This window comes from Chelonia mydas, chromosome 24 (genome assembly GCF_015237465.2).
Source record: "Chelonia mydas isolate rCheMyd1 chromosome 24, rCheMyd1.pri.v2, whole genome shotgun sequence".
Lineage (NCBI taxonomy): Eukaryota > Metazoa > Chordata > Testudines > Cheloniidae > Chelonia > Chelonia mydas.
Genome location: NC_051264.2, coordinates 7,305,045 through 7,321,221, shown reverse-complemented (window position 1 = coordinate 7,321,221; position 16,177 = coordinate 7,305,045). Strand labels below are relative to the sequence as shown.

The 16,177-nt window shown below is 52.0% G+C and overlaps 1 protein-coding gene across 3 annotated transcripts in view; it reads right to left on the bottom strand.

Annotated features, from left to right (window-relative positions):
* ADAMTSL4 (ADAMTS like 4) overlaps window positions 1-11,601 on the bottom strand; it is a 60,362-nt gene extending 48,761 nt beyond the window's left edge. The window contains exons 1-2 of one of the 3 annotated variants that reach the window (XM_043535350.1): window positions 11,531-11,601; window positions 10,601-10,710 (exon numbers count right to left, since the gene is read on the bottom strand). The gene's annotated coding sequence lies outside the window, so the exon portion shown is untranslated. Of the gene's footprint in view, window positions 1-10,600; window positions 11,404-11,530 lie in introns of those variants that run through there. The other 2 variants (XM_043535349.1, XM_037883146.2) reach the window with 2 other exon arrangements.
* Between the last annotated feature and the right edge of the window lie 4,576 nt (window positions 11,602-16,177).

The window sequence follows — 16,177 nt, the reverse complement described above, 5'->3', positions numbered from 1 at the left end:
TGAAAAACGTTGATTCACCAAAACCGAACCTGTCTGTGGGAAAAGGTCCATTTCCACCAATTTCCTGACATGAAAAACCCTTGGGGAAAAGTTTCAAAATCTCTCATTTTGCTGCTCTTGGAATGCAAATTTGGGGTTTGGTTGTTCGAAATGTAACTTAATTTATACTAAAGAGAGGTTAAAAAGGGCCCAAATTGAAATGAAAGGTTTCAATCGATACAAACCAAAAATGTTTTCAGTTTGTAAACATTGTTGTAATTCCGATGTCTCATCCGGAGTTGGGCTGGGAATATTTTAAAACTAGCTAGCTGTCTCAGTGTACAATCCTAGCAGAGACAGGGCTCAGGGGTTTTTACCTGCATGTAGCTAGCCCAGGTAAACTCCAGATGGGGAGTATATTATTGAGCCTGATTAGCTCCATCAGGGTAAAACCATTCCTGCCCTGTCCACTAGGATCTTATACCAAGATCCTATCTTGAGATAAACCACAGCTTCCTGTCGTGAAGACAAGAGCCTGATTCTCATTTACAACACTCTGGCAGAGCAAGAGGGCCTTAAAGTGGGCATGAATTACAGTTACACTTAGTCCCTGGCTGTTAATTAGCACTTTCCATTGGTAGATTTCAAAGCGCTTTACAAGGGAGGTGGCGATGATGATCCCCGTTTTACAGATGGGGAAACTGAGGCACAGAGCCATGGTCACCCAGCAGGCCGGTGGCCGAGGCGGAAATCAAACCCACATGTCTATCCACGAGGCCACACTGCCTCCCTTTATACCTTGACAGTGGGCCTTAGTGAAAATTAGGCTCTGTTAACTTTAAGGTGGTTGTGCTAGAAGTGAGATTTTGGCTCTGTCCCCCGTTGGCCAATCAGCCCCTAATCCACGCTCTGGTATTTTTATCTAGTTGGGATGTCTCCAGCTCCTTGTTATATGGCACTCGCTCAGATGGCCAAGTGGGATCTAAATACGCCGCGCCCGCTGCATTCCCCTTTAGCTTCCCAAATCGGTCGTGACCAAGCGGGCGATTAGAAATAGCACCATCTCTCCAGGGCGTGGGAGGGTTCACCAAGCCACGGCCAGGCAGCAGGACAACTGCTCAGCCAAGGCACATCTCTTGGTGAGAGGGAATAGACCGGAAGTGTCCTGAACCCGACCCCAGTGATCTGTCCACTAAACCACATGACCTTCCTGTACACTGCTTGAGAAACAGGCCTCGCTGACTGATGATTGTGCCAAGGCTGGCAGGACTAACTCCCTGGCATTGCAAATTAGTCACCACTCACCCTGCCAGCTCTCTGATCAGCCCGACCTCTGCCAGGAACTCCCAAGCCCGGCGCAACCCACTCCAGAACCCTGGACTTCAAAGGCCCGTGTCTATCACGTCACCTGAGCAGGTGCTGCTGTGGAGAAGGAGGACGATGCGTTTAGCCTCCGGAAGCATCTCCCCAGCGTGCCTGTAATCCCTACCCGCATTGTTCCTTCTCAGCCCGGCCTAACCTTGCAAATAGCCATGGGATCAGAGTACGGCATGGTGAGATCGATTCCTCACGGCAGTGAGCATCGCCATCCCAGTGGGCCTGGGGGCCAAAGCCTGAATGAGCCCCTGAGCTCCCCTCTCCCCTCCTGAGACAGTTCTCTCTGGGATAGGACTGAGCCACACTGCAGATCAGGCCGACACGGACGCAGCCCCTGTCCTTTGAAGACAAGAGCTCTCCAGCACTGTCAATCCAGCAGCCGTCACCACCGCTCAGGCCGACCAGGCCTAATCTCCAAGATAGCTGAACCACCACAACGTCTGGGAACCAGGGGACATTAAAAGACTCCTCTGATGGGACCTGTGCCGTGTGCAGCCCCCTAGCCCCGGCAGCACCTAATCCCCAGGGCTAGAGCTCCAGGGGCCTGCAATGCTGAGGATATAGTTAAGCAGGGGGTCTGACGGGATGATCTAATGGCTCCTACAGGTCTTAAGGTCTATGACTCTATGAACCTGCCAGTTCAGCTAAGAATCAAGAGGGAGACAATCCCTCCTCAAGGTTTCAGAGGAGATTATGCAAAGGACGGAAAGAAGCCCGGAGACTTCTCGCAGCGGGTTTTTGTCTGTGGGGAACACAATTAGTGCTAATCACTTTGGAACCAGATCTCTGGGCTTGAAGCCATGATCATGTCTGTCCCCGGCCACCCCTCCACCAAGCTAATGCCGTAAGGGGCTGGGGGAGCGGAGGGCAGGCCTGCTGAGGCCAGTCGGAAAAGTGAAGGTTGTTGGGAATCAGATCAGGTTGTAAGTGATGTTTCACCGGCTACGCCATCAGGTACCACCCAACAGGGATCGCCCATGGGCCCTCTGATCTGGCCCTGGATTTAAGGGCAAGGCAGAGAAAGGTATCCTGCCTGCCTCTCCTCCTATGCCCTCCCTAGCACATTATTTAACCACTTCTTATCTCTCAGTGCTTAGCGCTTACAGCACTTTTCAGACATGAACTAACTAACCCTCCCAAAGGCCTCCGTGAACAAGGACAGCATTATCCTCCCCGTCGCACAGAAGGGGAAACTGAGGCAGGGCGTTGCAGTGACTCACCCAGGGAATCCTTGTCAGAGCTGGGATGAGAACCTCGCTCTTCTCAGACCATACAGTGACTCTCCCCGCAATCTGAACTGTCCTTCGAGCTACGAGAAACCCTCATAGCTGCACTTGTCAGCTAGTCGGTGCTGGAATGCCGGCTGCTAAACTTTCACCAGAACTTGTTAAAGATGTGGACACGATATTATAAAGGGGCTGTATAGGAATGACAATGGGAGCTTCTTATTTGCTCCATCACTCGCCACAGGAATAAACAGGTGTCAAAAGGCCAGGACTTAGCCATCTGTGTCCAATTCGGCTTTCATCCCTGATGCTATTGGGCTACTTAACATTTTGCTCACTTTTGACTGTAAAACCAGACTGGTCAATTTCACTTCATGTTTTTAGTCAGTTTCACTTTCTGGTTCTCATAGGTCAAGGCAAGTTTATTGTGTTTGGGTCTCTGGTCCCACAGAAAAATTAAAGAAAAAGTGTGACACATGCTAGCCCCATCCCTTACTGCACTACTGCAAAGGGACCAGGTGCCATGGTGATGGGCCTGGTATAGGAACCTATCTAGGATAGAACACAATTTTTGAGATTATAATAATATTTCCTATTCCAGACCCTTTGAAAATCCCACCCTAACCCTAAATTGGCGATCTAAACTACCAGATGCTTCCTCTTTCAACTAGAAAGCTGGAAAATTTGGAACCCAATCTGAACGTGCATTTCACACGCCCCAAAATTTGAGATGTGGGATTTTGCATTTGGTTTGTTATAGTAAGAGAGCCAACCATGAAATCCAGATTCCAAAACACACCAGGGCTTGGAAGAGTTTCTCTGGGTGGGGCCCAGATCTGGGTTATGAACTGAATCCAAACCCCCATTGTTAAAGAAACAGCCCTGCTCGGTTTTGTTCAGATTCAAGAGCACAAAGTTCCTGATAACCTCATACGAGCCACCAGTCGTTTGCAGCAGGGAGGTGGGGGAAGGGAGGGGGCAAAGGGGAAAAAAATATGCTAGAGGAATTAAGTGTCCGGGGAAAGCAGAAAGCTAAGACAGATGTTTTCACACAGAAAACAGGAGGTGATTTGCAGATAAAGTTGGATGCTGTGAGCTAACTGTCTAGCAAGCCATTTTAATAACACACAAAAAACAATGAATAAAACGAATGCTGGATGCCAAGACAGCTGATGCCTAGTGGAAAAAACTTTCAGGAACACTCTGTATGGAAAAGATCCTGCCTTCACTCCTTTTATTGATCTCCATTATTAAGGGATTTGAGAACTTTTGCATGAGAACTCAGGAATTTGGCTCCAAAGCTTATAAATTCCCTACCTGAAGTTATAACATCAGAGTCATTTCTGTGGCAGCCAGCTACAGGACTGCCAACTGCAAGCATCCTAAAATCACTCTTCAGGCCTTCCAAAATCATCAGATGGGCTTAAAATAACGAGATTTAAAAATAATAATGCATTTTGAGTTCTTTTTATTTGCTTTCTGGGTTTTGAGCCTTCCGGACACGAACTTTTATCTGCCATTGTGAGGGCTAGAAACCTTCTTTTTCTTTTAAACTGAAGGTGAGATTTTTGTACTGTCACAGGACTCCAGGAGCTGGGGCTTTATGGAAAGAAACACCAGCTATCATGATAAAATGTCAAGAGCTGGCAACGCTACAACGGTGAAACGAGAAACATGATGTCAGGAGGGAGAAAGGGAGCCCCAGAGAGCAGCAAAAACCCCATTTTCAGGCAAATAGTCCTGACAGTAATAAAGAAAAAGGGAGAGGAAAACCCCATATTATAACTAGCCAGCTCAAAACATGACTGTTTGCCTGTAGCCATTTCCCACACAGCATCATAGCCCTTCTGCCCCTTTCTCACTGGACAAGCTGTTTCATATTCCCTAGTAACGAATATCTGGACAAGAGCAGTGGTTCGGTCCTTAAACAAAAGCCAGGTCATCACAATAAAATGGAGATCCATGATCTTTGCAAAGAGCGGGGGGACCCTAAGAGGGGAAGAAGAGTGGTTCTAAGCATCCCCCTCCTCCCCGATCTTCGGTCTGACTCAGGGCTGGGCCAACCCATGCCATAACTTAGAGCAGCCTAAGGGCTGCTCTGAGCCACACGCCCCCTAAGGATCTTTACACCAGCCAAGGACTGCCGGAGCGCTTTGCATTACAGCTCCACCTCCTCTCTCCATCGGCCCCCTGCCGAGGCTATGGTCAGCATAAAGCTGACCAATTGGATGAGAGACTGATGAAAAGGGGGTGTAGCTTGGGACCAAAACCCAGTCCCAGCTCTTTTTGCCTGGCCCGTCACATCACATATAAGGGGCCTGAGTGTCTTTGAAAAGAGACTTTCTCCTCTGTGGGATTTTCAAACCACAGCAGCATCTGACACTAAAACAGCAGGGTCCGAAGTAGCAGGACCATCACTTAGCACATCGACAGCCCGTTCCAGGGAGGAGGCATTTCATCTACCAGGAATGACTAGAGGCAGCCCGGGACCGACACTTCAAACGCCCTGGGACTTTGAGGGGTTAAGGGAACCCAGTTTTGCAGCCTGAGCTTTATAGCCCATCCTCCACTCCTCCCCACTGACTCAGGGAGGCATTTTCCCCATCTGGTGAAAACAGATCACAGAAGTTCAAAGCCAAATTTCCAGAGGGGGCCTTGGATTTTTAGTGCCTCAAAGGCACTGAGCACCCACCACACCAATCAGAGTCAACAGGAACTGGGCCTCTCCAGCACCCTGTAGCCTGTCTCACGTTGGGCCCCCCAAATCACTAGTTACTTTGGTCCTGATTCAGCAAAACACCTGTGTACCATTTATCAAAGCGCTTAAACACAGGCTTAGCCCAATGGGGATAGACTTGAGGACAAGCGTAAGTATCACAGGCTCTAAGGCCCAGCTCTTCAAAGGGATTTCGGCTCTTGACGGCCACTGATTTCCCTTCCATCAATTGATCTGGGCCTGAATAACCTGCCTAAGGGCAGACGTTAAGTGTCAGGTCTAGGACTAGGCCCCAGATCCTCCGGATTGCCACACCGCCTCCCTGGAGACCCGGACCTGTTCCAATTCATTACACTCACATATGTTCCTTAATACTATGACGTACTCTTTTCTTGGAGATACACTGGAAAAGGAGGCAAGTCGCTGGGAAATAAAGCAGAGACACGGAGACAAGAGGAAACGAAGAGCCAACATCAGGAGAACGCTCCCGCTCGGAGCCAAACTGCTCCGCTTAGTTCAGTCCCATTAAAAGTCCCTGCCCTCCTTTGGTTGCACATCTGCTTTACAAGGCTCCTCAGCACCAGCTTCCAAGCGCTGCTCACGTTTTGGAACACAAGAACGGATTGCGTCTTCCTAAAGCCCAAGAGTTTCAGATGAGCTCAGCGTGGGGGGCGGGTTGCCAACATCTTTGCAAAATCTCACCCCGGGAGCTGCTGGGTGCTGAGTGCTTTGGAGAATCTAGCCCCAATCAGGGGTGCACTGCTGATCCCCCGGAAATCTGGCCCTGCGTTCTTGGTAGAATCTAGCCTTTCATATTAACAACCTCACCATCTGTATTAAAGAAAAGATCAGCCAACCCCGATCCTGCAATCAGATCTGGGTGCAGGAGTCCGCCTGCATGGATGTCATTGCAGCTGCAGGCCCACAGCCAGGATCACGCACTGCTGCTGAAAGCACCTGTAACTAGATGTACCAAGAAACGAATCAGCTTCCATCCACCGGGGGACAAGGGCTGGTCAAGCAGAACATGCTGCAAACTGGTGCAAATCAGCATCCGGGGCAGAAACGTCACTACCAGAGCTGAGTGGGAAATGGGGATTTTTACCCCCCCATGAAACATTTCTACCAAATTTTCCAGGTTTTCCCTCACAAACTGGATTTCAGCAGGATTTCTCTTGGTCTTAAAGTCCAGCAGCTCTGTTTTAAGTGTTTGCAGAATCGGGGCCTAAGGGTACAGCCACACTGCAAAACAAAAGCCACGTCAGCGAGTCCCAGAGCCCGGGTCAACTCAATCCCCCCGTTTCTGGGTTTCAGAGCCCCAGCTCCAGCCTGAGCGGGAACACTTACATTGCAATGTTTAGCCCTGTGAACCCTAGACAATTGATACTCTGATACTTGCAGCCACAGGGTTTTTTCTGCAGCGTAGACGTACCCTCGGTCGTCTATTATCCCTTCTCAAGGGGGCGCTCGACTGAACATTCTGAAGCCTGGTCCACACCTAGCTGTTGTCCTGGTATAAAAGTGCCTTATGCTGAGATAGTTTATTGCCCCTTCCTGCAAGCCCCTTTCTATAATGAGGGGACGCTTGTACCGCTGTACGACCTCTGGCTGAGTACACTTGTGTAGAGAGACAAGCGAGCTTGTTAGCAGGGGTGGCGGCTCCTGCAAGGGAAACCTACCAGAGCATCGCCTGTGCGCATAGGGAAAAATCCAGTGCTGGCCACGAGAACATAAGGTTCTTCTGTCTCTACTTTCTTTGATTCCCAAGGATAGTGGTGTGAAAAGGAAGCGTCTAAATTGACACTTAGGCTCGCTGCGCACTTACTCCAATCAAAGGGATAAATATGGCAGGGAAATGTGACTTGCAGCTCATCTAATGACGTCTCGGGCAGCATCTCTTATGTGTTAGGATGGAGCCCAGCACAAAGGGTGGTGCTCCGGAATACATAGAATAATCCAGGTGCATGGAACCATCAATTAGGAGGGATTTTGTACTACAGCAAAGTCATAACACACACACACACACACACCCTGCCCTGTCACAGGCATGGATTGCAATCTGAACATTGCAGGGCACTGAAATAGCTTTGGCTTTCCATTCTCTTCCACTAGAAACAGAGTTTGTTCCGTTCCAGGCCGCAATTAGCAAATTCCACTGCACATTATTTTGGGGACCGCTCAAAGTATCTGGGGCTGCTCCTGACCTTAGGCTACAGAAGATCAGGCTAGATATGAAGTTTAGTCTCTAGTACTCCGTGCTGGTTCTAAACTGACTCGGACAGAGGATTTGGGGGCTTGGGGGCAGGATTTAGGGTTAATGCGTGGGCAGGGGTTAATGCTGGTATTACCACTCAAATATACACCTCCTCTAAGCGTACAATATATCCCCATATCCTTGTTAAATAATACTTTGCTCTTATAGATCACCTTTCATCGGAGGAGGTCAAAACCTTTCACAGATAGCCAGGATCTGCACTCCCCACTCAGGCAAACTTCCCATGGGAGCCCGTGAGACCCTAACCAGTTATATTTCACAACTCCCCTATAAAAGCAAGGAATATTCTCCCCTTAGGAAGACAGAGGCACAAACCCTGTGGTGTCAGCTCTCCTAATTTAACTGAGAATCTTGAGCTATTTGGTGCTTTTCTTGCAGACCCAGCTGCTGGAGTCATGTGAATATATCAGAATCTCAGGTTCCTGTTTGTTTGGGTTTTTTTTTTATAGTACATTACTCGCCTTCATGGTTATGAAAAAAGCTGCCGGTCATGAACATCAAAGTCTCAGAATCCCGAAGCCTTACAGGAAGCCCACAAAATTTATTCTTTTCTTTAGAAATCTCATCATTTCTAAACCAATCTGGTGCAATTTTTTTTTTTTTTGCCCGCAAGTGGGGGTGGAGAGATGACTCATAATTTTCAAACACTTGTCATTGGCAATACTGAAGAGCAGGCAAATGACTTGAACAAGGTAACACAATGAAAGAATGGGGAAAAGAACCCAGGTGTCATGACTCCCGGTCCCTGAGCTGATGATTAAACAAACTCTCCTCTTCCTCTCCTCTTCCCTCCTCTTCCAAATGGGGGGGAGGGATAGCTCAGTGGTTTGAGCATTAGCCTGCTAAACTCAGAGTTGTATGAGTTCAATCCTTGAGGGGGCCATTTGCAGATCTGGGGCAAAAATTGAGGATTGGTCCTGCTTTGAGCAGGGGGTTGGACAAGATGATCTCCTGAGGTCCCTTCCAACTCTATGATTCTATGAAAGCTAGCTCTAGAAAGTCTATCCCAGGGGTAGTCAATTATTTTCTTTTGTCAAGTTCCAAACTTCTTGGTCAAGGTATAGCCAAGGTCCAGACTCCAGAGAAAATAATAATAAAAAAGCCAGCAACAATAATGATCATAATAAGCAAATAAAAAGATTTGGGGGTCTGTTCAAAAGTGTCTGGAGGTCCGGATGTGCCCCTCACTCCACCTTGCTCGAGCTGCTACTACAGTGCATATGCACCGGAGAGAAAGCACACGAACACATTTATAGTGAAGTCATTTTTTTTCCACCAAGCAACTCCACTCCACACGGGAGCTTCCCAATCAGCACATTGCAATGCAGTGAAACAATCTGGGACTTTATTCGACACAGGGCTCTGTAAAGGGAATTTTGCTGGGAGTTGACAGCAGGTGGGTTCTGCTGTAGCACCACCGCCTGCCACCTCCCAGAGGATTACGGCCCGCTAACGTTTTCCCTCGGGGATTAAGCCGTGCCGTGTGAACGAAAACAGAGTCCAGCACACGTACTCCTGGAAGGACTGAGGTTCCAGTCGCCCCAGCAGCTGCTGCAAGGGGGTGATACGCATCAAGAGGTGGTTTTTAGTCTTTTTGGGAACAGAGCCCTGGGCTGGGTGTGATGGGTTGGCACCAAATTGGGCTGAAGTTGAAGCTATGTGTCCCATAAAAATATGAATCTATCTATCGCAGAGAAATGACCCAATCCCATGCTTGCACCGAGGACCACCCAGGCTGGCACCGAGGACCAAATGGGAGAGAGGTCATAGGTTTTAACTCTCGAATATATCACGGGAGGGTAGTGCCAGCCAAAAGTGGCTATAGATCAAGGTTAAAAAAAACCCAACAGCACTCTCTAGGTTCCTTTATGCGATGCAGGGTCCTTTTATATTTCTCTCAACACAATCCTTTGCCCCTTTAGTGATAACGGCAGAGATGCCAGTGGCTTCCACTGCCCAGATTCCTCACTGGAGTATCTTAGAAAAAGGAAAACGCAGCCCGGTAAATACCCGGACCCACAGGGTGGATCTGTGCTGGGCCCAGAAATGGCTAAAGGCCAGAGCTCTGCATGCACCTTTCTCTTCCCCTCTGTAACCCATCCTTGTTTGTAAACATCCCCCTCCCTGCCCCCTTTCCTGAGCCCTTTGAAATGAAAGAATCTGAAGTATTTTTGGATGCCAAAGTGAAACAGTAGAATGGAGCATTTTGCTGTTTCCTACTGCACAGAGAGGCCCAAAATCAATGGGGCAGTCTGGCCATTGACTTCGACAGGGGCTTTGGATCAGGACCAAAGCCTTCAAGTGTGAGAACCACAACTGGGAAGGAGAAAACCGCTGGGGAGGGGGGAGAATTTCTCACTTGCACATTCCATAACAATTTGTTTTGAGCTGTTTTCCAGGCAGGGATGGGGCAAAGCTTTGTCTCTGCAAGAAATAAAAGTAAAAGCAAACGTGATTGGGCGCTGTTTTGTGTGTGTGTGGCTTGCTAAAGCATTGCCCCGGCTCTCATTGGCACTTTCCAGCCACTGCTTTCAACACACCCCGGCGCACACAAATAAACACATTGTGGTAACTATGTCACACCCACGATGGGCAGAAAAAAGGGGAACTTTAAAAAGTCGGATTGACTTTTGGTTAAGCACCTGGTGTCTGAAATATTATGAACCCCCGCCCCACCCCATTGCTTTTACAACAATCCACCCGGTGGTTCTTTCAGGCAGACATCAGTGCAAGGTGAAATATTACGAGCAGATGAAAGATTCATTTGCAACCAAGGGTGGTAAAACAAGACCCATTTTAACACACACAATTTTCTGGCATTTTTCTGGGGAGTAGCAGCTAAAAGATAGTCTCAAAACCCCAACAGGTGTATGACAATTAGCCAGCAGCACACCCAGGCAACAGGTTTCAAACTACAGTGCAACTGACCCAGTTCCAGTGAGTAACAGACAGGGGCCGAATGGAGAAGAGCTGCTTTTCCATGGCAATCCACTTATCTACAGAGAATAATCAACCGGCGTCACTTACCTTCTTTCTGAAGAGCTCCCGAGTCACATCCAGGGGTTGGGGCAAGGGGGCTGCAGACTGGACGTTTAACCCTTTGGCTCTGGGGTTTGTTTTGAGAAAGAAATATGCTCCTGGAGAAATAAGGGGGCGGGGGGGGGGGGAAGAAGATGAGATAGATAGATAGAGGGGGTGTATAGGGATAGATAGATAAATAGATGGGTGTATGGAGAGTAGAAAGAAAGAAAGAAAGAAAGAAAGAAAGAAAGAAAGAAAGAAAGAAAGAAAGAAAGAAAGAAAGAAAGAAAAAGAAACGGGGGGATGGAAGGATAGAAAGAAACGGGGGAATGGAAGGATAGAAAGAAACGGGAGATGGCTATAATATTTTGGGAGGGAAATCCACTGAGTGCTGGTAACGCCAGATATTTTGCTTGGGCTCAAACAGCTGGGTTCCTTTTCCAAGGCAGAAAACTCGCTTTTCCAGCGTCTACGGATGCCCCCAGTCCAGTACTGGTGATTCGGGGGCGCTGGGCGGTTTGCAAGCCCCTCACCCCACTTCTGGTCTGCGCCCACCTCCCAGTGCAATGCAGGCAGAGGGGTCCAGCGGCCGCTCTGGACCTGGCTGTAACTTTTTTGCTGCCGGCTGGGAGCCCCCTTCGCCCCCAAGGGTGGGTGCACCGGGGCCGGCTCACCCCGCCGATCGCTGCCCCGGCTCCTTGTGGCCCTCGCTGCCTGGCTGGTCAGTTCCAGCCGGTCCCCGGGTGCAGCCCCCCGGGCGCGGATCGCAGCAGCGGCCGCCCGGCCAGCCCTGCCTCCTCCTGCCCCTTCTCCGCCTCCTTCCCCATGCATCCCCGGCCGCTCCGCCTCCGCAGCCCGCTTCCCCTCGCCGCCTCCGGCCGCGCTCCCTCCCCAGCGCCCGGGGGCTTGGCTCCCCTGGCCCCCGCGGCCTCCTACCTCCCCGCACGAAGAGAGGCTCCCAGCGCCTGGCCTGAAAAAGGACGGAAGAGAAAAGCCGAGCCGAGCCGAGCCGAGAGACCCCCCTCCCCCGCCCCAGAGCAGCAGCCGCTCTGGACTCCTGTCCCCCCCCCCCCGACCCGCCCCCAAATTGCCAGCTGCGATTCACACATTCCGCCTAGCCACCCTCTGACCCCTGCACCCCAGGGGCTGGAAATTCAAAGGCAATAACAATCCCCTCCCCCAAAGTGGGGTGATTATCCCCTCCGGGGGAGGGGGGGAAACTGAGGCACGGAGAAGGGAAGGGACTTTTGCTCCGGGTGACCACATAGCAAGTGTGAAAAATAGCACCATTTTTTTTCTTGCCGGGGGGGGGGCGGGTAGGTATAGTTGCAAGACAAAGCCCCTAATATCGGGGTGTCTCGTCCCCCTATTTTTGCCCAAGCTGGCACAGCGTCTCAGCAGCAGCGATCGGAAGGGAACCCAGGCGTCCTGACTCTCAGGCCCCAGCGCTAAGCGCTACAGGACCAGGACGCGCCAAACTGCGTGGTTAGGGAGGCCGCCTGGCCTAGTGGATAGAGCACTGGACTGGGAGACCTGGGTTCTGTCCCTGGCTCTGTCGCTGGCCTGCAGGGTGAGCGTGGGCAAGTCCCTCCCCCTCCTTGGTGCCTCAGTTTCCCCACCTCTAAGGCCAAGCTCATGGCACTGGCCCCCTTTGGAAGGCGCCTGGTGCTCTGTGGCTGAAAAGCCAGACAGGAGCTGGCCATTGTCGGTGTCGGAAAGGTGGCCGTGGAGACCTGGAGTGTGTGCCCAGCTCTGCTACAGCCCCTTCTTTGCGACCCTGGATTATTGACTGTCTCGGGGTTTCAGCTCCCCAGCTGCCAGCCGGGGCTACAAGAGCCTTTGTCTGTCCTTGGTGCAGCGGCCCTCGGCCTGCCACCATCACACAAATAAATCTTACCACTCAAAAGCCCATTGGAGGCGACAAGATGGCCACAGGCAGGCGCCGCAGATCCCTGGGAGCCTCTTGCTAGAGCCCTTCATCCTCCATCACCCTCGCTCCCTTCCCACCGCTCGCCGCAGCCCTAACATCAGACTGAGCAGGGCCTATGCAGTTCTGGGAAGTACCCAGCTCTCTTCTGGGTGCTGTAAAGCAACGACAGTATCTCGGGAACCCCTTGCTCAAATTAGCCCAGATGTGACGCACTGACCCTCGCCAGTGCCCCCCTGAGGCACCCCTAAATTCAAGGCAATCCGAGCACCCGTGTGGATTTTAGAGCACTTAGAAGAGTTGCTCTTTAAACAGAAACCTGGTCTTACCCTGGCAGCACATGGCTAGGATAATTGGAGCGATAATAACTAGATCCCCAACTTGGGAGTGGCGCAGGGAAATCCTGCTCTGCAGGGAAGGACCATAAACCCTGCCATGAGATTGCGTTTTATGTCTCAAGCCAAGCCAGAGCCAGCCCCCAAACCCAGCCCTGGGGAGCGCCACCTGTGAGTCACACACACACTTCCAGCTGCACCTGGCAGGCTCCCCTCCAAACACCAGCCCAGCTCCATCCTGCGGGGCTTACGAGGTCATAACCCGAGTTACGAGGGCTGCAGCTCACAACCGAGAGGCTGGACCATGTGTATTTGCCAAGCAGAATTCCCCAGGTAGGGCTGAGCTAGAGTGTAAACACCTGGACACTTGGCTGCTTTTGATGGAGTATGTGGAAGTGGATCGGCCTCGCAAAGGGACGAAATCCCTCAGCAGATCTGGGCTTCAGGACACAAACCAAACTCGAACAGGTGGGGGCTTGGAAAACCCTTCCTCTGCGGCAAGGGTCCGGCCTAGTTATTATTAGCCGCCCTCTGGTGCTGGGCGCTGCACATCTGCATGGTGAGAGTGAGTGCCTAACCCGCAGTCTGAACAGGCCAGACAAAGGCGGGGGGAAGGAAGATGATTAGCTCCATTCTACAGCTGGGGAACTGAGGTCCAGAGCGATTAAGGCCCAGATCCTCAGAGCTATTTAAGTCACCCAACGCCTCTTGATTTCACTGGGATGCCTTTGAAGATCGGGGCCTAAACGACTTGCCCAAGGTCATATCGGAAATCAGGGGCAGATCTGGGAGGAGAGCCCAGATCTCTGACTATGGCCCAGCTCAGTGTCTTAACAACCCACCCTGCTTTAGGGGCGTCCTGCATCTCCCGCTAAACTGCATCAGCTCCAGGACACGGCCAAGGACGGGATTCTGATTTTCGCTGGGCTGCCCCTGGCCCCCGGCCTGGCAATCCTCACGGATTACCCGCGTGTGAACAGGCTGGGGAAGCAGCTTTCTCTGCTCCTGCTTCCTGTCCCAACTGCCACGTGGAAATCCGGGTTTGAGCCACAAGAGCAGAGAGAGAACGTGAAGCCAAAGGTGTCCAGATTGCAGATTGTCAGGGTTTGGCCTCCTGCTCAGATCTGCTCTAGGAACGACTTGAGGGCAGTTCTCTGGCCTGTGTCATACAAGGGGTCGGACTAGATGGTCTCCAGGGTCCCTTCTGGCCTTGGGATGGATGAATCATGCACCGCCGGCAAAGGCTCAGCTTGACTCTTCTTCTGAGCAGACCCCAAGGAGGGAGAGTGGTGAGTCCCACCCTTCCAGCTCACCTTACATGCCCCCGGCTGTCTTTTTTGTGGGTGTGCTGCTCCTCCCCCTGGCCCCACACTTACCGGAGGCCTGAATCCGGCCCTCCTGCTGTGGGAGCCGGCAGGTATCAGCGGTTAGGAGCGCTCAGAGCACAGCTACAGGACTGGGCCCCACTGGCTTCAAGTTGCTCCTTAGCTGGGGGTGAACGCAGAACTCAGGCTTCTTTCAAATGGCCAGCCAGCAGAAATGTAGGTGCCCTCGGGAGTTAGGCACCAGAGGGGGTGCACTGCTGCTTTGACAAGGTCAGTGGTGCCGAGGGGTGCCAGCAGCCCCGTATTATCAGGGAGAGCCTTTCTAGAAATAAAATACTGCCTGCCCCATAATAAAGCAGCCCAGAATGCCTTTGATCTCTGCAGCTCTTACCACTCTCCTTTGGCCGCTGAGCTCCTGGGGACGGGAGGGGCTAGGGCATGGCTGAACTTGGACGCACACTGCCCGGGACACGGCTGAATGGCAGAGGAGGCATCAGCGTTTGGGCCTCGTGCGTGATCCCAGTGCTGGTGCCTGCAGTGGGATACGTGTGGGCACAGCAGACTCTCTGGGCCGCCCACCTGGGGAGGCAAAGGGGATCCGGGTGCTAAGAAAACTGCCCTGTAGTTCTCAAATATGACGCTGGCAGCCCGGGTGAGCATCCCTCTCTAGTACTCGAAATCCCATTCACGGTCTAGCCCTTCGTCTCTTGGGCCCAGATCCTCAGAGGTATTTAGGGGCCCAGCCAGAGGACCTGGCCTCAGTTTCCCCATCCGTACAATGTGGGGAATGGCACTGCCCTGCCTCCTTTAAGTCCATTGAGGTCTATGAGGAGCTCAGCTACTCGGGTGACGGGAGCCAGCTCAGGCCCAGAGCTAGACAGACGGAGTGTGTCAGGGAGCGGCTGGCCAAGAGCGGGTAAGAGCCAGCCAGACGTGGCGACAATTATGTCTGACAAGGCTTCAAATGCCACAGGGAGACGGAGTCTCCCTCGCTCTCCCCAGCACGACTCAGTCTTTTGCCAGGCGGGTCACTGGCTGCCCTGTGGTTACGGATTTGGACGCCGCTGCACTTGCTCTCCGGGGGGCTGGATCACGCCCAGGCCCCGAATGAGCCCTGTCAGGACTTACAGCCCCAGAACCCAGTGAACGCAACGTGTTCCGGCAGGTTCCTAGCGCAGGCGTTCTCCTCTGCGCTTGGGGCTTTCTCCGGTCGCAGCCTGGGAGGGCGTCCGAGACGCATGCCAGGAGGGCCTGATCCAAAACCCGTCGGGCTTCCATTGACTTCAGCGGGCTCAGCTCAGGCCCCTGCCAGCAGGAGGAGAAGGGGACAGGAGGAGGGTAAAAGCAGGCTGAATCTGGAAATATTTCCTCGCGGGCAGCTCTGTGCAGGGATGCGGTAAAGGCCCCATTGCTCCAGCCGCTTACAACGAGACCAGACAGTACTTTGCAGGGAACAAGCTTGCACTTGGCAGGGTCTGGCCTAGATGCAGTTGAGCAGAACCTGATCCCAGGATCCTAACCGATAACTACAAATAAACGGTACACACACATTTTATATACAGTGATACGCAGAGAACCCAGTTGTCCTGACTCCCAGCCCACCCTGATCAACCACCAGACTCCGCTTCCTCTCAGTGCCAGGAATAGAACCCAGGAGTCCGGACTCCCACAGGCCCTATCCCCTCCCCTTCTTCTAACCCACTCCACTTCCTCTCAGCAACGGGAGTAGAACCCAGGAATCCTGATTCCCGTGCCACCTCCTTGCTCTAACCACCAGACCATGCTGCCAGAGTTAACAGTAGGGAAAAAAACCCTCATTTGGGGTCGAAAAGCCCTTCAGCCCTGGCACTACCGGGGTGCGGCTGGAACCAGAATTGTTGTATTTCAGAGACGTGATCTGCATCCTCTGCAAGGAGGGAAATCCAAGCCCTCCGGCCCTGCAGCAAGTCTGCACATGTTCAGGGCGCTGCCTGAGACCAAAAGGGTCGATCTCCCA